At 44.8% G+C, this 21,190-nt stretch overlaps 1 protein-coding gene across 10 annotated transcripts in view; it reads left to right on the top strand.

Moving 5' to 3' along the window:
- Window positions 1-21,190, top strand: part of arhgap44a (Rho GTPase activating protein 44a) — a 101,556-nt gene that overhangs the window by 19,510 nt on the left and 60,856 nt on the right. Inside the window, exon 1 of one of the 10 annotated variants that reach the window (XM_060901698.1) lies at window positions 3,749-3,779. The exons of the other annotated variants lie outside the window; for them this stretch is intronic. The gene's annotated coding sequence lies outside the window, so the exon portion shown is untranslated. Of the gene's footprint in view, window positions 1-3,748; window positions 3,780-21,190 lie in introns of those variants that run through there. 10 annotated transcript variants of the gene reach the window in all.

Here is a 21,190-nt window from a genome sequence, read left to right as displayed (position 1 = left end):
GAGGTCTGATTACAGCCGGAGTCCACCAAAGCCTGATACGTATCCCCTTGGATACTCACCGGTATGCGATACACTCCGGCCCGATCGAGGGCGGTCTCTGGCGCGTCGGGGATCCAGACCACCATGCCCACCTCCATTGCCGAGCGAGCACTGATGCTGGAGCTGCCCCGGCTACCCGCAGCTCCAGCATACCGGCCCAGGCTCTCCCTCTGCACTGGTGTTCCGGAGTTCACTCACCTGAGGGGGGGAAGACACAGATACGGAAGTAGGAAACAGTAGGGCACTGCGGGTGTGGCGGGCCGGCTGGGGTGGAGCCGGCCCCCGCCTCCGCGGTGGGGGAACGGGGCGAGGACAAGGAACAGGGGGAGAGGGAAAGAGAGAAGAGAGGGGAGAAGAGGAGACACGCTGTCCTGCTGTTGGAACAGCCATCATATGGTCCTTCACCAGCTCGATGGCCCAATCCAGCGACGCCGGGTGATGGCACTGGACCCACTTCGCGGTTCCTCCCGGAAGTCGGGCGACGAATTGTTCCAGCGCCACCAGATCGATGATTCCCTCGGTGTCGCGGTTGTCGGCCCTCAGCCACCGCCGCCAGGTGTCCCAGAGCTGCTGGCCAAACGCGAACGGCTGGCCGACCTTCTCCAAGCCCAGCGCGCGGAAGCGCTGCCGCTGCGGTTCCGGTGTGCGCCCCACACATTGGAGGACGGCCCTGCGGAGGTCGGCGTAGACCAGCTGGCTGTCAGCGGGGAGCTGTAGCGCGGCCAGCTGCACCTCGCCTATTAGCGGTGCTGTTAGCGCGCTGCTCCACCGGCCAACCCCACGCCTCTGCTGCCTGGTCAAAAAGAGCGAGGAAGGCTTTGGGGTCGTCCTGCGGACCCATCTTCGTTAGGGTGAGGTGGGGAGGGTCCATGCCGGTGGTGATGGCAGACCCCACCTACGCGAGCAGGTGCCGGAACGTCTGGCGATCTTCCTGCTGCGCCAGCACCAAGGCTTCAAACCGTTGTTCTTACTCCTTCCAGAGGGCGACCAACACCTGGTGCTGGCTCTGTTGGGCCGTGGCGAGGGTATGGACCAGGTCCTTGAAGGGGGAGGACTCCATGGGGCTGTTCTCTTCCGTACTCCGAGTCCTGGGTTTCGGCACCACTGTAGCAAGAGTTCTAGGTGGGTGGAGCACAGAAGCACAGCAGGCCAGAACTGAGTTCTCAAAAACTCTTTTATTTAGCTTTTCAGCTTTTATATTCATTCTCACACACACACACGCACACAAGCATCCAGGTTGGGGGAGAGCTCCCTTCCTCTGCTCTCCCTCTCCTTTATAGGGCACGGTCAAAAGGGAAGACACAGAAACACAGGTTAATTCCCATCAGGTGTAGTGATTCTGCCACTTACCTTCCCTAAATCCGCCCTCCATTCACAGACTGATGCTTGACCACGCCCCCGCTGCCACAAAAGGTTTTCAGCACATTATACTTCTGAATTTTTTCAACAACCACGTGTTTTGCAAGGTTTGTAGGCGGGACATATCTATTGCACATGGAGGGCAGAATGATGTAGTGGTGCATTCAAAATATAAGTTGCACTTGGATGCTGTAAAAGCTGACTCTCACTCCATCAAATTAACCTCTTGTGTGATGAATAATGACTTTGACACCATTCGTGTGGAGTGTTTGTTTACTTCATTTTTTATTGAACACAACTTTCCCCTTGCTACCACCAGCCATGTGGGGCCATTGTTACATGCTGCTTTTCCGAAATCTGAAGAGGTAAAAAAAATACTTGAGTGTAAAAACAAAAACAACATGCATTCTGCACGAAATGAGTAAATCAAACCAAGAAGGCACTGTTTCACAACTTCGAAGTGTAATTTTATGGAATTTTCCATTTTTTGTGACTAAAGTGTCATAGGATTAAGTATCACCTATCAATATTAATTCTGCAGACTTTCAAGTGTACAGGAGTTCCATGTTTGTGCTAAATATAACTCTGGAGCAATGAAAAGTGTTGCTTGTTATATAACATGATCAAGTTTGTGACTTGAAAAGTTGGCTGATTTTACTCTTAATAAAAATATTCAGGTCAAAATGTCTTCTATATTTGTCTGTGAAGATTCTCAATCATCCAGGTCATAGTAAACTGTGGGTGGTAGAAATGGGCAACTGGACTTGCTTGAAGATTCTTGAAAATGTTTCACCTCTCGTCCAAAAGGCTTCCTCAGCTGAACTGAGGAAGCCTTTTGGACGAGAGGTGAAACGTTTTCAAGAATCTTCAAGCAAGTCCAGTTGCCCATTTCTACCACCCACAGTCTTCTATATTTCTTTTCCAGTGTTGTAGTGTATTGAAATACATATTGTCTCTCATCTCATTATCTCTAGCCGCTTTATCCTGTTCTACAGGGTCACAGGCAAGCTGTATCATCACTTAAATATCAAGATATGTATCGTATCAACACTTTGTGTATCGTTACAGCCCTATTTGACATTGCAACCTATTATAGCATCTTTGTACAGTTCTCATACCAGTGGAGTTTTGGTGCACTGTTGTTGAATATTGACAATATGTCTGTGCTATATCACCCTTAGTTGACCAAAAAACAGACTTGTGTTGTGGGTTTCCTTCTTGTTCTACTTTGAGAGATCAGTGGAATACTCTAGAAACAATTTGGAAAGATAAAACCCAAAATCATTCACTTGTACCATCCTTTTCATGGTGTTACTGTTGTCTAAACACTACAGAAATCCTAATTTTTTCAACTTTATTGAAGCTTCTCAGACCCAACATTTTTGTTTTAAAATGCAGGAAATGCAACAAATTGGGGTCTTATTTTTCAAAATTTTCTGAGGGAGGCCCCCCAGACCCCCACCAACAAGAAGGGACATTGCCCCCTCTTGTGCTTACCCCTTCGAATGCCTCTGGTGCTCATCACAGGCCTTCAGCTTGTATGTTACTAATTTCAGTCTCTGGATTTTGGCAGCTATGCAGGTTTAACTTCTGGCCAAATTACTTATTTTTATTGCTAGTTTTTCAGGCTCACTGTCATAACACCTACTGTATTTGACAAGGCAATGCAATTTCTACAATGTAACTGTGCTGTAAACCTTCTTTTGAATTGTGAAATGAGCTGCTAAACTGATGCAAGTGATCGAGCTATAGCAGTGCAGAGATGCGCTCTGGATGTTTAAACTAACAAAAAAAAAAGTTTTAGACTGGTTATTTATATAATTATCTATGCACACCTGATAAAGGTTTGCTTACGTTTCCTGTCAGCATCCTTCTGACCAATAATAAAAATAAAAAGATAAAAAATAAAAGAATTGTATGAGTATTTCTTTAGCCCTACACATCCCTCAGTCAAGTTTTACTTTCCTTTTTCGTATGTGTGCAACCAAACCAAATAGAAAATGAAATGAAACTCAAGCTACTAGGTGTGAAAGCACGCTTAATTATGCCTTAAACAATTGGAACACCCTGAGAAAAACAGCCGTTACATTTATTGAGTAATCCAGTGATGGCACCAAATCACAGATTAGGTCTGAGTATTGTATTTCTGATTTTATTAAGGAAAGCATTGTGGCATGCTTGTTGCCAATTTCCGGAATTACAGAGGGAGATAAAAAGCATACAGGCCTTTAGCGATGGAAACTTCCAGCATATTTAGTCGAAATACCTCCTGCTTTTTTCCCATCTGCTGCAGTGCACATGCTCATCCTCCTGTTTGAAGTAATACCTGGTGTTGTGCTGTGAGCAGACAGAAGAGTGGAGAAGGCGTTCAGATGCCGCAGGTGAATTCAGTCTTTATATCCCCATGTCTGGCTCAACTCAGACACTAGAGGAGACTGCACGCAGTGCACAGTCTCAGCCTCACAATGTCACACTGAACAGAAATGTGTCCAGAGACATAGTTAACACTCATCCAAGAGGATGTTTTATGATGAGCAGAGAGGGGCTGGTAGGATAGGAAGAGAGAGAGAGAGGATGGAAATGTTTTCCTGTAGTTGTGTGGGTGTGTTGTGTTGAGTGCTTAAGTTTTAACATTTCTTTCAACCATTTCATTAACCATTGTAAAGGACCAAACAGCGAGACAAGAGGACCCAGGAATTTTTAGTTCAAAAAGCAGGGTTTTATTTACCCAAAAATGTTAAAACAGTTTACAAAGCCCAAAATTAATAATAACTAGTTATATATAAAAGAGGTCAACAAAATGTAACTTGACTTGAGACACAGACATCTGACATGACATTAACTGAATAAAACTGGCCTCCCACAATGAGACAAAAGGGAAAATATATAGTGGCTTGGCCAAACCAAATAACTCAGAAGGAGTAAACAAAAATAAACACTGACTACAAACAGATACAAAGCAAAATTAACTAAAGCCAAAATCCCCCTTGGGCACATGTTGAGACGTGGTACAGCCTAATGAGCAGGCTCCAAGATTTAGGTCTCCTCAGCCTTCAGCCATGCTTTTTGCCCAACCACGAAGGGACCGCCCTGAACGCTCAAGGTAACTCAAAGAAAACTCAAACAATGAAACACATGATTAGTGACAAACAAGCATAGCTATCACTACCCTACAGTGTTAAAATGTGTGCAGTCCACATAAAGCAATGTAAGGTTAAAGCAAATAAACTGTAAATTAAACAAACTATCCATCATTCTATTATCCGTAACCACTTATCCTGTGTAGGGTTGCAGGCGAGCTGGAGCCTATCCCAGCTGACTATGGGCAAGAGGTGGGGTACACCCTAGACAAGTCACCAGGTCATCGCAGGGCTGACACATAGAGACAAACAACAATTCACACCTACAGTCAATTTAGAGCCACCAGTTAGCCTAACCTGCATGTCTTTGGACTGTGGGGGAAACCCATGCCGACAACATGCAAACTCCACACAGAAAGGCCCCCGTTGGCCACTGGGCTAGAACCCAGAACCTTCTTGCTGTGAGGCGACAGTGCTAACCACTACACCATCGTGCCGCCCCCAAACAAACTATGTTGTTAATTATTTGAGTATGATCGCATAGATGACTGTATATGATAGACTGTGCAGCAAACTAATAAGATGCAAAGGTAGAATGTAGGATGATATTATCCTGTGTGGCTGTGGCCATCACACCATCAACAGAATATTTAAATAATCTGGTGATAGGTCTAAACAGAAAATAATACTGGAATACTCAAAAACTACCAAATCTGAAGCATTGATTATAGATCCATTAATAACCATAACCACTGACCATAGGTTCATACTACAGACTTGTTAATAATGTCTTCTAATAGCAGGTGGATCAATAAAGGGAATCCTTGCTCCAGCGTGTTCACATGACCCTGTCAAGGACAGCTGTGGAGAGATCTGAATCAGGATGTCCTTGAGACCCAGTACGCCTGCACCATCTGTGCCAGCAGAGACACCTACTGCTTGATAGAGTTGTTGGGCTGACTCATCACTTTCACACCATACAACTGGAACATTGAATGAACATGAGCTCTCAGCAAACATAATTTGTGCACTTGGCTACAAAGGGCACTTAGTTGCTCTGTTGTGCCTGGCCACACGATGGCTCAATTCCAAATTATTTGTCCTTTTGGGATTTTTACAAACTTTGTTTATTTATTTTTTTACTTTATTGCCATCTTATGAAGGACTGCTGCAGATATAGTCTAAATTAAGAAGCAATTAATAGCTGAAGCCTGCTGGGAATGGCTAGTGGAAACATATGGGGATTCCATGTGGGATTTTTTTCATCCTTCTTTTTAGTATGAGCAGTTTGACTACAGCATAGGTTCTCAACCTTAGAGTCACAAGTGCACAAAGGGTTATGTGATGCAGAATTGTTTGCAGATTTGCCCAACCCCAAACCCTGGTTATTTTTTACGTAGTTTTATGCATATACACTCACTGAGCAATTTATGAGGAACACTATACTAATACTGGGGCGGCACGGTGGTGCAGTGGTTAGCACTGTCGCCTCACGCTGGGTTCAAACCCAGTGGCCGACGAGGGCCTTTCTGCATGGAGTTTGCATGTTCTCCCCATGTCTGCGTAGGTTTCCTCCGGGTACTCCGGTTTCCCCCACAGTCCAAAGGCATGTAGCTTAGGCTAATTGGTGGCTCTAAATTAACCATAGGTGTGAATGTGACTGTGAATAGTTGTTTGTGTCAATGTGTCAGCCCTGCGATGACCTGGTGACTTGTCCAGGGTGTACCGTGCCTCTCGCCCATAGTCAGCTGGGATAGGCTCCAGCTCGCCTGCGACCCTGCACAGGATAAGCAGCTACAGATAATGGATGGATGGACTATACTAATACTTTGCTCTCAAAATAGTCTCAAATATTCATGGCATGGATTCCACAAGATATTGGAAACATTCCTTTGAGATTCTGGTTCATGTTGACATGATTGCATCACAAAGTTCCTGTAGATTTTTTCAAGTGCACTTTCATGTTGTTTCAAGCCAAAGATGTTCTATTGAGTTCAGAGCTAGTGACTGGAAAAACCACTGAAGATCACTTAACTCATTGTAACTGGTTCATGAGACCAGTTTGAGATGAGTTTGCTTTGTGACATGGTGCATTGTCATGCTGGAAGTAGACATGTGAAGATGGGTAAATTGTGGCCATGAAGAGATACACATAGTCAGCAACAACAATCAAATAGTCTGTAGCATTCAAGTGATGATTGGTTGGGATGAACGGGCCCAAAGTGTGCCAAGAAAACATTCCCCACACCATTACACCACCTCCACCAGCCTGGACTGTTAACATAAGTCAGATTGGGTCCATGGATTCATGCTGTTGGTGAAAAATTCTGACCCTACTATCTGTATGCCTCAGCAGAAATTGAGATTCATCAGATCAGGCTATGTTTTTCCAGTCTTCACCTGTCTGGTTTTAGGGAGCCTGTACCCACTGCAGCCTCAGCTTTCTAATCTTGACTGACAGAAGTGGAACCTCACTGCTGTTGTCACCTCAAGATTCGACATGCTGTACATTCTGAGATGCTTTTCTGCTTACCACAATTGTACAGACTATTTGAGTTCCTGTAGCCTTTCTGTCAGCTCAAACCAGTCTGGCCATTCTTGGTTGACCTCTCTCATTAACAAGGTATTTCTGTCCGCAGAACTACCAGTTACTGGATGTTTTTTTTTTCTTTATTGCACCATTCTAAGTAAACTCTAGTTTACTGTTGTACATGAAAGTCACAGGAAGTCAGCAGTTACAGAAATACTCAACCAACCATAATTGCATGAATAAGTCGATGTACAGGTGTATCTAATAGTGTTCAATGAGCATATGTCTGAATAATATGGATATGTTATTATTATATTTTCATTAGCATGCACTCAATCTGGAGCTCATCTTAAGCCCATTTTACAAAAGAATCACAGAAGCACTGTGACCGACACACTGTCATGCTAATCAAAGTGGCCTTTACACTGGACACTGGCAGCTGCTGGGCTACAGCATGTTCAACAGCATGTTGCAGTTGACCTTTGATCAAGATGATCGTTGCTCCATACAGGCAATAACAAACTAACAGAGTACCACTATCAATACCTTAATTAATATCAAGTACCTTATTTGATACTCTGGATTAGAGCTGTGCAATATATCGTATTTTTATCACGATATCGATATTGGTGTCAAACGATATGAAAATTCATAATATCGATATGAAACGATTTTTTTGTCATTTGTAAGGTAAAACGAACCCTTCTGTCCCCTAAGGCACACCGTAGCCTTGTATACGTCATCCATTCTACTCCCGCGATATCTCCGCAACAGTAAAAAATCAGTTCTTCTGTTTTCATACGTGTCGGGTGATTTGATATACTGATTTGTTAATATGTTGTTTGATTTGCTTGCTAATGGTTATAATAATACAATTAACATATATTTACGTCATATTTTTGGATGTGGGACTGGGTAATGTAAAAATGGCATCTACGGAAGAAAACAAGCACAACAATATTAGCACATATCCAGCTTGCTAGCTGTGTTAGATGTGTTAAACCGTGTGGATTTAAGTGGAATAATTGCGAGTCGTCCTGTGGTCAAGGCAGCGTTTTAAGGTAAGGCAATTTGGTTATTAATGTTGCCCGCCGCGGCATGTTTACTTGGGTTCATTTGATTTTGACTTGTGCATCTGCAGCTAGCATCATGCTTTGAAGTAGGTTCTGCTAAGGACGGGTTTATTGCGCGATGTAGACAGACTCAGATGTAATTACATCGTTTTTAAAATTCCGTGCGCTTAAAACGGTGTCCCCCTGCTAATCATGTAGCCCTAATCATGCGTTGCTTTTACTTTTCAAGTGAAATATCTCTGCAAATGGTATTTCAATGCTGACATGCCAAAAAGATAGCGGAGTCCACATTTGGAAGATGAAGGAAGAGAAGCCTGATGCTTGAAAATAGATCGCTTAATCCACAACGCATATCTGTATTTGAGACATAACCTGCAACTAGTGGGGATGTTTTGGAATGACTGTGCATGGGGTGTTTTTGGCCACAGAACACTAACCCACAGTAGTAGGAGGACTACTGGGTTCGTGGATTTTGTCTGTTGACTGAGCGAAGCATGGTGTTTGCCTTGTGCCATTTCACGTAGCATCTAGCCGCAGTGCCACCTACACTTTCAGGGAATGTTTACATGCCGCTGAGCTATTTTCATGTATGTTAATTCTTAAGGACTTGTCTCTATATTGTGCGTGTTCACACACGGACTGGCCATCGGGAGTAGCGGGAGTTTTCCCGGTGGGCCGGTGGTTCAGTGTGGGCCGGCGGAGAAAAAAAAAAAAAACAGTTGCGCGCTGGCCTTTAATATGATAAGCAATGTTAACAGTTTCTTAAAGAAACTGCGTAAAAAAAAAAACAGTTGCGCGCTGGCCTTTAATATGATAAGCAATGTTAACAGTTTCTTAAAGAAACTGCGTAAAAAAAAAAAAATAGTTGCGCGCTGGCCTTTAATATGATAAGCAATGTTAACAGTTTCTTAAAGAAACTGCGTAAAAAAAAAAAACAGTTGCGCTGGCCTTTAATATGATAAGCAATGTTAACAGTTTCTTAAAGAAACTGCGTAAAAAAAAAAAAAAACAGTTGCGCGCTGGCCTTTAATATGATAAGCAATGTTAACAGTTTCTTAAAGAAACTGCGTAAAAAAAAAAAAACAGTTGCGCGCTGGCCTTTAATATGATAAGCAATGTTAACAGTTTCTTTAAGAAACTGTTAACATTGTTTATTACAGTTGCGCGCTGGCCTTTAATATGATAAGCAATGTTAACAGTTTCTTTAAGAAACTGTTAACATTGTTTATTACAGTTGCGCGCTGGCCTTTAATATGATAAGCAATGTTAACAGTTTCTTAAAGAAACTGCGTAAAAAAAAAACAGTTGCGCGCTGGCCTTTAATATGATAAGCAATGTTAACAGTTTCTTAAAGAAACTGCGTAAAAAAAAAAACAGTTGCGCGCTGGCCTTTAATATGATAAGCAATGTTAACAGTTTCTTAAAGAAACTGCGTAAAAAAAAATAAACAGTTGCGCGCTGGCCTTTAATATGATAAGCAATGTTAACAGTTTCTTTAAGAAACTGTTAACATTAATATGATAAGCAATGTTAACAGTTTCTTTAAGAAACTGTTAACATTGTTTATTACAGTTGCGCGCTGGCCTTTAATATGATAAGCAATGTTAACAGTTTCTTTAAGAAACTGTTAACATTGTTTATTACAGTTGCGCGCTGGCCTTTAATATGATAAGCAATGTTAACAGTTTCTTAAAGAAACTGCGTAAAAAAAAAAACAGTTGCGCGCTGGCCTTTAATATGATAAGCAATGTTAACAGTTTCTTAAAGAAACTGCGTAAAAAAATAACAGTTGCGCGCTGGCCTTTAATATGATAAGCAATGTTAACAGTTTCTTAAAGAAACTGCGTAAAAAAAAAACAGTTGCGCGCTGGCCTTTAATATGATAAGCAATGTTAACAGTTTCTTTAAGAAACTGTTAACATTGTTTATTACAGTTGCGCGCTGGCCTTTAATATGATAAGCAATGTTAACAGTTTCTTAAAGAAACTGCATAAAAAAAAAAAAACAGTTGCGCGCTGGCCTTTAATATGATAAGCAATGTTAACAGTTTCTTAAAGAAACTGCGTAAAAAAAAATAAACAGTTGCGCGCTGGCCTTTAATATGATAAGCAATGTTAGCAGTTTCTTTAAGAAACTGTTAACATTGTTTATTACAGTTGCGCGCTGGCCTTTAATATGATAAGCAATGTTAACAGTTTCTTTAAGAAACTGTTAACATTGTTTATTACAGTTGCGCGCTGGCCTTTAATATGATAAGCAATGTTAACAGTTTCTTAAAGAAACTGCGTAAAAAAAAAAACAGTTGCGCGCTGGCCTTTAATATGATAAGCAATGTTAACAGTTTCTTAAAGAAACTGCGTAAAAAAAAAACAGTTGCGCGCTGGCCTTTAATATGATAAGCAATGTTAACAGTTTCTTAAAGAAACTGCGTAAAAAAAAAACAGTTGCGCGCTGGCCTTTAATATGATAAGCAATGTTAACAGTTTCTTTAAGAAACTGTTAACATTGTTTATTACAGTTGCGCGCTGGCCTTTAATATGATAAGCAATGTTAACAGTTTCTTAAAGAAACTGCATAAAAAAAAAAAAACAGTTGCGCGCTGGCCTTTAATATGATAAGCAATGTTAACAGTTTCTTAAAGAAACTGCGTAAAAAAAAAAACAGTTGCGCGCTGGCCTTTAATATGATAAGCAATGTTAACAGTTTCTTAAAGAAACTGCGTAAAAAAAAAAACAGTTGCGCGCTGGCCTTTAATATGATAAGCAATGTTAACAGTTTCTTAAAGAAACTGCGTAAAAAAAAAAAACAGTTGCGCGCTGGCCTTTAATATGATAAGCAATGTTAACAGTTTCTTAAAGAAACTGCGTAAAAAAATAAAACAGTTGCGCGCTGGCCTTTAATATGATAAGCAATGTTAACAGAAACTGTTAACATTGCTTATCATATTAAAGGCCAGCGCGCAACTGTTTTTTTTTTTTTTTCTCCGCCGGCCCACGCTGAACCACCGGCCCACCGGGAAAACTCCCGCTACTCCCAATGGCCAGTCCGTGTGTGTGCGTGTTTAATGTTGGTGTCTTAACAACACACAAGCTTACGTTGTAGTGTGTGTGTGTGAGAGAGAGATTTTATCCTTGGCTGGCTACGAGCCAGTGTGGACGTTACGCAGTAATCACTGGTAATACCAGCGCTGGCTCCATCCTCTGTGATCGGAAATGTTGAGTGAGGAGAACGTGAGCCTTGTGCAGGCGATAGGACCTATGCAAAGTACGCGCTTGCACAGTAAATAGTTTAAGTAAAAGGCGTTTCAGGGTACAACGGGAAGGGTTGACAGGTAGCCTATGAGGCCTGTACTATAAAAATGTGGCCCGGTGCCTCGGGTGTTGATGATCGGGGCTTTAAAAAAAGGTGTATAAATATCGTTTTAAAAATCGCGATATCAATATTTACTGAAAAAATCGTGATATTGATTTTTTCCAATATCGAGCAGCCCTACTCTGGATATAAACCTTTTCCTTTTGAACATATTTACTCCTTCTTTGAATGTTGCCCAGAACTATGATATTGCTCTGTCATTTAAAAAAAAAAGCCCAAAGCTCTTCTAGGCACAAGCACATTGCCTTATTTTGTGCTCTGATAATTGGGAAGGTCATGAAAGATATTCCAGTAGCTCTTCTTCTGGTATTCCATCACCTTGATTCGCAGTGTGTTTCTAGTCATTATTATGTGGTCATCTTAAGGGAGCAGTGTTGCACCAGAGGGTACCTCTGAAATGACCTTGATATTAAAATACTTTCTAGAGACTCCTGGGAGATAATGGAAGGATACCTCTGTAACTTTAGTTCTATGATTGAGTCGAGGACAGGTTTTTTTTAAACTAGTCAAGTATTCCCATTAATTGTTTCCTTGCTGTGTACCAAAAGCAAAGTTGTCAGCGACTGACAACTTGGCCTAGCTGAATGTCAGTATATTACGATAGTAAGATATATCAGCAATGGTAAAAACTAAGTGCCCAGATTTTAACATTTCTTTTGTATGTTTTTCTGGAAACTGATATTGTGTTCCAGTGCTTGGTTTGTTTGGTTAAAAAGACACTCTGGGGGGGAACCCCATAGCATTAATACAGGGTGGCATGGTTGCTCTCTCACAGCTCCAGGGTCCCAGATTCTATCCTGAACTTTGGTTATTGTCCATACATGATCTCCCCATGTCCTTGTGGGTTTTCTCAGGACCCTCCCAACTGCCAAAAACATGCCAGTATGTGAATTGTCAGCTCGAACTTGCCCCTAGGTGTCAATGATATGTATGCAAATATCTTCATAGTGCTCCACAATGGACTGGCATCCCATCCAGGGTGTAGTCCCACCTCATGCCTAGTGTTCCCAGAAGAGGCTCTGGATCTATCTCAACTCCGACCAAGATCAAGAATTACTGAATATGAATTAATGAATACTACTGATACATTTTGACTGTGAACAAGTATGATGGTAATTACTGTTAAAATGCTGGGAAAAACCCTCCTGGTGATTCATTATTGCAGCGGGAGTAAATTTCAAAAGTCTACAGTTGCTTCGCGGGCAGACTGTTTGATGTTTTTAGTTTTTCTGCAAGGCTATCTGTTTCATTAGCTAATAGAGAATGAAGTTGCAGATTAAAGATGGTGTGGCAGTTCGTGTAAATGGGTGGAGCACAGAAGGACGGCAGGACAGAACTGAGAGTACAAAAAACCTCTTTATTCAGCTTTTCAGCTGTCAATACACACACGTGCACACATCAGCTATCTGCTGTGGAGAGACTCCCTCTGCTCTCACTCTCTCTCCTTAAGAAGGGCGCGGTCACTGGGAAGACACACAAACACATCAATTAACAACAGGTGTAATGATTCTGCCACTTAACTTCCCCGACTCCGCCCTCCTGTCACAGACCGATGCTAGACCACGCCCCCGCTGCCACATACCCCCACCGCCCGACTCAGGCCGGGCAGCCGTCCGGCCCGCAGCCGACTCCCCCCCCCCCCCCTTGACGGGAGAGGAGGTCCGCCACGACCATCTGTGCCCCCGGCCTGTGGATCACCGTGAAGTTAAAGGGTTGGAGTGCCAGATACCAACGGGTGATCCGCGCATTGGCATCCTTCATGCGGTGGAGCCACTGGAGGGGCGCATGGTCCGAACAGAGGGTGAAAGGGCGTCCCAGCAGGTAGTACCGGAGGGCGAGGACCGCCCACTTGATTGCCAGGCACTCCTTTTCGATGGTACTGTAGCGCCCCTCACACCGACAGCTTGCGGCTAATGTACAAGACAGGGCGATCCTCCCCCTCCACCTGCTGGGACAAAACGGCCCCCAGCCCTCTGTCCGACGCATCCGTCTGCAACATAAAAGGGAGAGAAAAGTCAGGGGAGTGTAAAAGTGGCCCCCCACACAGTGCAGCCTTAACCTTAGAAAAAGCCCGCTGGCATTGCTCCGTCCACTGGACCGGATCTGGTGCCCCCTTTTTAGTCAGATCAGTCAGCGGGCTGGTGACATCCGAATAATTAGGTATAAACCTACGATAATAGCCAGCCAGCCCCAGGAACTGTCTCACCCCCTTTTTGGTCTTGGGCCTCGGGCAGGCCGCAATCGCTGCAGTCTTGTTAATTTGGGGACGCACCTGCCCGTTGCCCAAGTGGAAGCCCAGATACCGTACTTCCACCCGCCCAATCGCACACTTCTTCGGGTTGGCCGTGAGACCCGCCCGCCTCAGCAACCTAAGGACGGCCCTCAGGTGTTGGAGGTGCCGTGGCCAGTCATTACTATAAATAATAATATCATCCAAGTACGCGGCCGCATAGGTGGCATGGGGGCGGAGGACCCTGTCCATCAGCCGCTGAAATGTAGCAGGCGCCCCAAACAGCCCAAAAGGAAGTGTGACGAATTGGTGTAAGCCGAACAGTGTGGAAAAGGCCGTTTTTTCACGGGATAATGGAGTCAAGGGGATCTGCCAATAACCCTTTGTTAAATCCAGTGTCGAGTAAAAACGAGCCGTGCCTAGCCGATCGAGCAACTCATCAATACGAGGCATTGGGTACGCATCGAATTTAGACACCGCGTTGACTTTTCTGTAGTCCACACAGAACCGGACCGACCCGTCGGCCTTGGGTACCAAGACCACCGGGCTGCTCCAGTCACTGTGGGACTCCTCGACGATGCCCATTTCGAGCATGGCCTCGAGTTCTTCCCGAACCACCTTTTTCTTGTGTTCGGGTAACCTGTAAGGGCGGCTACGCACTACCACCCCCGGGGGCGTCTCAATGTGGTGCTCTATGAGGTTAGTGCGGCCGGGCAGGGGTGAGAACACGTCCGAAAACTCGGTCTGCAACTGGGCAACCTCCGCGAGTTGGGTCGGGGAGAGGTGGTCTCCACAGGGGACCGGAGAGGGACGTGATGCCAATGTTCCTTTTTGAACCTCCGGCCCCAGCTCCGCCTTCTCTGGAACCACCGACACCAACGCCACGGGGACCTCCTCGTTCCAGAGTTTGAGTAGGTTGAGGTGGTAAATCTGTAGCGCCCCACCCCTGTCCGTTCGTTTCACCTCATAGTCGACGTCCCCGACTCGCCGTGTGACCTCAAAGGGTCCTTGCCACTTGGCGACTAATTTAGAGCTCGATGTGGGCAAGAGTACGAGTACCTTCTCTCCCGGTGCAAACTCTCTAAGGCGCATACCCTTGTTGTACAGGCGGGTTTGCCGTTCTTGGGCCTGCCGCAAATTCTCCTGGGTTAGTTGTGTGAGTGTGTGGAGTTTTGCGCGCAGGTCAATAACATATTGAATTTCATTTTTGCTTGGTGAAAGTCCCTCCTCCCAATTTTCTCGCAGCACATCTAAAATGCCGCGCGGCTTACGCCCATATAGTAATTCAAACGGGGAGAACCCCGTGGAGGCTTGGGGGACTTCTCGCACTGCAAAGAGCAAGGGTTCGAGCCATTTATCCCAGTTACGCGCGTCCTCACTTACAAATTTCTTAATTATGTTTTTAAGGGTGCGATTAAACCGTTCCACTAAGCCGTCCGTTTGTGGGTGATAAACGCTGGTGCGGATCGGCTTAATACCTAATAACCCATACAGTTCCTTCAGTGTTCGTGACATAAACGAGGTGCCTTGGTCAGTCAGAATCACTTTCGGGATTCCAACTCGGGAGATGACGCGGAAGAGTGCCTCCGCAATACTGCGTGCTGAGATATTGCGAAGAGGCACCGCTTCCGGGTATCGCGTTGCATAGTCCACCAGAACTAATATAAAGCGGTACCCTCGTGTTGACCGATCTAATGGCCCGACGAGATCCATGCCAATTCTTTCGAACGGGGTCTCGATTAACGGTAGAGGGCGCAAAGGCGCTTTTGGAATGGCCGCTGGGTTTACTAACTGGCATTCGCGGCATGCCGTACACCACCTACGGACATCGCCGCGAATCCCCGGCCAATAGAATCGGGCCATTATTCGGGCTAGTGTTTTATCCTGCCCTAAGTGTCCAGCCATGGGATTAAAGTGAGCCGCCTGAAATACCAATTCCCGGCGGCTCTTCGGAATTAACAGCTGCGTGACTCGCTCTTTCGTTTGAGTGTCCTGCGTCACTCGGTATAATCTATCCTTCATAATCGCGAAGTAGGGGAAGGACGCGGTGGCGTTCGGCTGGAGCGTTTGACCATCGATTACTCTCACTTGGTCAAAAGCATGCCGCAGAGTCTCGTCTCGCGATTGCTCTAACGGGAAATCCGCGAGGGATTCCCCAATAGAGAGAGGAGGAGCCGGCGGCTCCTCACTCTGGCGCGGAGAGGACGTAGACGGCTCTGTGACAGCTGCTCCCGCCAAAGCGACACTGGGACCTCCCCCTGTCAAATGGCAGGACCCACTCTTGACTAAGTGTGTCATTAAACCCCGAAATCCCGGCCAATCCGTCCCCAAAATTAAAGAGTGGGTAAGGCGAGGATTAACCGCCGCCTTTACTATAAATTTTTCCCCTCTGAAAATAATGTGGACCGACACTAAAGGGTAGTTGTGAACATCCCCGTGCACACATAACACCTTCACCAATTGTGCTCCCCCCAATGCCTCATCTTGCACCAGGTTTTGGTGGATTGAGGTCTGATTACAGCCCGAATCCACCAACGCCTGATATGTATCCCCTTGGATACTCACCGGTATGCGATACGCTCCGGCCCGATCGAGGGCGGCTCCTGGCGCGTTGGGGATCCGAACCACCGCGCCCACCTCCATTATCGAGCACTGCTGTTGGAGGTGGCCCGGTTCCCCGCAGCGCCAGCAAACCGGCCCGGGCTTCCTCTCTGCACTCGTGCTCTGGGGCTCACTCACCTGAGGGGGGGGAGAGACAGACACAGAAGGGAGACACGAAAGGGCACCGCGGGTGCGGCGGGCCGGCTGAGGTGGCGCCGGCCCCCGTCTCCGCGGTGGGGGAATGGGGCGAGGAGAAGACACAGGAGGAGGGGAGAGAGAGAGAGAGGAGAGAAGAGAAGAGGTCGTCTGCTGTCCTGCCGTCGGGACAGCCGCCAGATGATCCTCCGCCAGCTCGATTGCCTGATCCAGCGACGCCGGGCGGTGGCACTGGACCCACTCTGCGGTTCCTGCTGGTAGACGCGCGACGAACTGTTCCAGTACCACCTGGTCGATGAGTCCCTCGGCGTCGCAGCTGTCGGCCCTCAACCACTGCCAGCAGGCGTCCCGGAGTTGCTGGCCAAACGCGAACGGCCGGCCGACTTCCTCCAAGCGTAGAGCGCGGAAACGCTGATGATGTTGCTCCGGGGTGCGTCCCACCCGCTGGAGGACGGCCCGGCGAAGGTCCGCGTAGGCCAGCCGGCGGTCGGCGGGGAGCTGTAGCGCGGCCAGCTGCGCCTCTCCCGTTAGCAGGGGGAGGAGGCGCGCCGCGCGCTGTTCCACCGGCCACCCCGAGGTCTCTGCTACCTGCTCAAAGAGCGTGAAGAATGCCTCGGGGTCGTCCTGCGGGCCCATCTTCGTGAGGGTGAGGGGGGAAGGGCCCGCGGCGGTGGAGTTGGTGGACCCCGCCGACGCGAGGAGGTGCCGGAACGCCCGACGATCTTCCTGTTGCGCCAGCACCAGGGCCTCGAACCGTTGTTCTTGCTCCTTTCGGAGGGCGAGCAGCACCTGGTGCTGGCTCTGTTGGGCCGTGGCGAGGGCGTGGATCAGGTCGGCGAAGGTGGAGGACTCCATGGGGCTGTTGTCTTCTGTGCTCATTTCCCGGGTTTCGGCACCACTGTGGCAGTTCGTGTAAATGGGTGGAGCACAGAAGGACGGCAGGACAGAACTGAGAGTACAAAAAAACTCTTTATTCAGCTTCTGCTGTGGAGAGACTCCCTCTGCTCTCACTCTCTCTCCTTAAGAAGGGCGCGGTCACTGGGAAGACACACAAACACATCAATTAACAACAGGTGTAATGATTCTGCCACTTAACTTCCCCGACTCCGCCCTCCTGTCACAGACCGATGCTAGACCACGCCCCCGCTGCCACAGATGGGTTTAGTGATTTATTTAGTGAAGTGCCCCTTACATTCTGGCAGTTTTCAATAAAATATCAGCTTGGAGGAAGAACGCCGGTGTCAACAGACAAAGGGTAAAAAAGAAAACAAAAACAAATTATGTGGTCTACCATATAACCAATCAGGAAGTTGAGGTGTTTACTTGCATTGCACAAATGACGCTGGAGGAATAGCTTTGGACAGAACACTAAAGGGCGGGGCAACATTTGCTGATGTATATATTTTAAGTTTCAAAACAGCTTTAGCAAATTATAAGTTTGATTTCTTTATAAACTAAAGGTTGACTGTGTTTAATGGTGCATAAAGCTACAGCTTGGAAGCTGAATATCATATTGAAAATGTACACTATATATTTTTTCTAATATTTTTAGGTCAGCATTAAAGTGGAGTTGTATTACTCCAGCAACAGAAATGATCTGATGGGAGTTTAATTTCAGATTTCACAGGGCTGTATAATATGTTCAGGCCATAAACAGAAGTCCACAAAAAGAGAACTGAAGTATTGAGAAGGGAAAGTACAGGCAATAGCCACACCTGGTTACACTGCACTCTTCAGGCATTCTTCTATGGAATTGCTATCTTTGATTTAAAAAAAAAAAAGAAAGTTTCTACCACCATCTAGAAAAATGGCTAAAAGTTCCTACTTGCATGTTTTCTGCATCCCTGTTGGTTTCTGCCTACCTTTCAAAAAATGTGTCGTTAAGTGTATTGGCTACTCTAAACTGCACCTTGGGATAAAGGAGTGTTTCGACTCGAGCATACGTGTAGGGTGCTGTGTGATGAAATGAAATTCATTAATGTAGGACAAATAAAATCAGATGCTAGTTTTATGCAAGAATGCATCTTTGAAAGAGGCATATGTGGTTTAATTGTGCTATAATTCTGATGTTGCTAGTATTCTACTGGCATTTCAGACATCTTCAGCAAAATATTTTCAGAAAAAAAAATCTCTAACTACAGCAAGTTAAGCATCTTTGTTCATTAGGCTTGTACATTAATGTAAGTTATTTGTTGATACCTGGTGATAGAGCTGTTAATTCTATTGTACAAATTTTGTTGTGTCTTGAAACCATTAAACACTCATCATCATCATCATCATCATCATCATCTGTGAGCTTTGCTTACAGTCATTTTTGTACTCTGCTTCTCTTCAGTTGCTCCATGTTTGGGGGTTTCCTTGACACATTTTATAGTTTTTACACGCTACTCAGCTTGTTAACCATGTTACTGACAAACTGGATGTCATTACAGTCATTTGATTAAATCTTGCACTTTAAGTAAAATAACATTTTATGGGCTCTTGAGTCTATTCTGCCATGTATACAATGACGTTTTAAATATAATTTTAAGAATCATATATATATATATATATATATATATATATATATATATATATATATATATATATATATATATATATTAGTGCTGTCAAGCGATTAAAATATTTAATCGCGATTAATGTCGCGACTGTCATAGTTAACTCGCGATTAATCGCAATTTAATCGCACATTTTTGTCACATGAAAAACCATTGTAATTCTCTTATCAGCATAAAAAAGTGAATGGGCTTGCTCACCGTTCGAACTACGGGGGTACTCGGGGGATCCGAGATCCCCTGAAACAGACATGAGATCCCTTGAAAACATGATTTGGGAAATGTTGGATGGTCTCTAAAATATTGGCAAAATGATGTTTATTGACATAGCAATCGTGTGTAACGGGAAGCATTTGCATATCTGAAGTGTTGTGTTTACATCAAAGATAAAATAAACCGATATGACAACGACTGCTGCTGCCAGGTTGGGGACACAAACTAGTAGAAAGGAAGTGTGCCAACAGTGGAGATCTGCGCGATGGAGATCCGCGGTGGAGCGCGCACTTGTCTCAGAGCGTGCGATGGAAATCCGCGCTCTGAGACAAGCGCAAGCGCAAGCACACACACCCCGAAGGGAAAAAAAGGGACCCCCCGAAAATATCGGCATAGTTCGAACACTGGTTGTACCAATGTTTTTTTTTTATTGCAGAGCATAACACATCTTGTCACAGCCACTGCAAAGTCGGGCTGGAGCCGCCGATGGGAAAACGAAACCTAAGCCGAGCACCGTGGCTCTTCGTCCTGAGGCGCAGGGCTAGCGCGCCCTGCCCGCGCTGGTTCTTTGGGGGGAGGGCAGAGGACTCTGGCTGTGCGGGGCATGGCATTACAGTCTAGCTGCTATCGTTTTTCTAAGCAAAGTCTCTGTTCCAAGTTCCTGGCAGTTTCAAAAGCTTATGAAAAACCTACATCATGTCACAGAGCGTTAATCTCGCGATAAAAAAATTATCGCCGTTAAAATTGAGTCAAGTTAACGCGATAATAACGCGACATTTTTGACAGCACTAATATATATATATATCTGTGTGTGTGTGTGTGTGTGTGTGTGTGTGTGTGTGTGTGAGATATGTTCAGCACTGTCATTAAGGACATGATTTATTATTATTATTATTATTATTATTATTATAAAGCTACCATACAGGCTATTTTGATAGCTTTAAGAGATGCCATGCAAAACGCCAAGCTGTGTAGATGTACAGTATGCATTAAAGGATATCAGAAGCACCATTTTAATTATTTTACATGTGAAAAAAATGAGGTGTAACATAGTTGACAGTGAAAGTCACACAGTTTATGCCCTGGCTCTCCTGCTTCTCCAAATATGCTGCCCTTCTTGTAGGATCAGCATCCTGATGAGCCCTGCGTCTCTGCTGTTTCTCAGCTGCTGACATCTATTTAAAACAATTGGATTTTTTAAAACTGTGTTTGACTGAGAAAGGGAAAGTGTGACCATATGAATAATGTGTGTTGTGACATATGTAGACTAATTATGATATGATATGATATATGATATGATATGATATGATATGATATGATATGATATGATGACTGATGATGTAGATTACTAGGTAACTTAGTTGGTCAGAAACATAGTTAAGAAATTCCCTACTGGGCCTATAATTTCAATGTTAGGCCTTGCCTACACTGAAATGACATGTGACTGACTACATGTCATTTTTTGAACAGGTTAAGGTCAGATTTGAACATAGAATTAAAGTCATTAAAAATATGTAAAACATAATGTACGTAAAATAGTTGAGGATCAATTAAAATGTAATTATTGACAATGTGCTGTTATAGATAAAATATTGAAAATTGAGAGGACCCTCTCCACAGTGTGTTCAACATTTCGGCCACAGAGGCAAATGACTTCATGTGTTGATGGTCACATGGTATTGGAATGAACCATTGTTGAGTTGCAGGGGGATTTCTGTTAGTGACATAGTTGACAGAACTTTTGCGGACATTAATAAATTAAAATATTTTCTCATCTCATTATCTCTAGCCGCTTTATCCTGTTCTACAGGGTCACAGGCAAGCTGGAGCCTATCCCAGCTGACTACGGGCGAAAGGCGGGGTACACCCTGGAAACGTTGCCCGGTCATCACAGGGCTGACACATAGACAACCATTCACACTCACACCTACGGTCAATTTAGAGTCACCAGTTAACCTAACCTGCATGTCTTTGGATTGTGG

Source organism: Neoarius graeffei, chromosome 20 (assembly GCF_027579695.1).
Source record: "Neoarius graeffei isolate fNeoGra1 chromosome 20, fNeoGra1.pri, whole genome shotgun sequence".
NCBI lineage: Eukaryota > Metazoa > Chordata > Actinopteri > Siluriformes > Ariidae > Neoarius > Neoarius graeffei.
Note: the sequence above shows the minus strand (reverse complement) of the source record. Positions and strands in the feature narration are given on the sequence as shown.